This window comes from Chrysochloris asiatica, unplaced genomic scaffold, assembly GCF_000296735.1.
Source record: "Chrysochloris asiatica unplaced genomic scaffold, ChrAsi1.0 scaffold00175, whole genome shotgun sequence".
In the NCBI taxonomy this organism is placed as follows: domain Eukaryota; kingdom Metazoa; phylum Chordata; class Mammalia; order Afrosoricida; family Chrysochloridae; genus Chrysochloris; species Chrysochloris asiatica.
In genome coordinates, this window is record NW_006408693.1 from 386,261 (window position 1) to 387,157 (window position 897).

Here is an 897-nt window from a genome sequence, read left to right on the forward strand (position 1 = left end):
TTGAATGATATGGGAGGAATCTAAAAACTATGGAAGGAAAACAGGGGCACTTCAGCAAAAAGAAATTGATTGATGTTCATTCAGTTCCAAAGGTAGCATATGATCAAAAATTGACGGCACTGCTAGAACCTGTGTGGAGGCGGTGTGGAGTGCTTCGTGTCTTAGCGGCTCTGAAAGCAGTGCGTTCAGTGAGGCTGCCACAAAGCCTCCGTAAAGTTAGCCAAAGAAGTTGACAGCTTTGATTGAAGCTCATCAAGCGACGACTTCAGCCAGGAGTCATGAGCGACAGAGGCGAGCAGAACTGCGCGGGAATCGCTTTGTGCTCCCGGAATTGGAGATGCTCATGGACTTGGGAAATCTGCAAGGCATAGCCTTGCAAAATCTCACTCCAAGGAGGATTCCAGATGTTCCAGATCAAAGTCCAGGTCCAGATCTGAATCTAGGTCTAGATCCAGAAGAAGTTCTCGAAGACGTTATACAAGATCACGTTCTCAGTCACAGTTCCATAGACGATCCCATAGCAGGTCTTATAGTCGAGATTATCGCTGACGACATAGCCACAGTCATTCTGCGATTTCTACTCGCAGGTGTCATGTTGGGAATCAGGTAAAACCTGATCCCACCTGTTGTTTTGAAGTATTTGGGTTGAGCTTATACACCATAGAGCAAGATCTAAAAGTGTTCTCTAAGTATGACACCATTGCTGATTTGTCCATTGTGTATGACCAGCAGTCGCCTCTAGGCATTCAAGAGGATTTGCCTTTGTATATTTTGAAAATGTAGATGATGCTAAGGAAGCTAAGAACCTACTAATAGAATGGAACTTCATGGTCGTAGTATCTGAGTTGATTTCTCCATAACAAAAAGACCACATACTCCAACACCCGTGATTTTTAT

At 44.1% G+C, this 897-nt stretch overlaps 1 pseudogene; it reads left to right on the top strand.

Annotated features, from left to right (window-relative positions):
* The first annotated feature begins 278 nt into the window (after window positions 1-278).
* The window catches only part of LOC102817326, a 1,023-nt pseudogene continuing 404 nt past the window's right edge, over window positions 279-897 (top strand).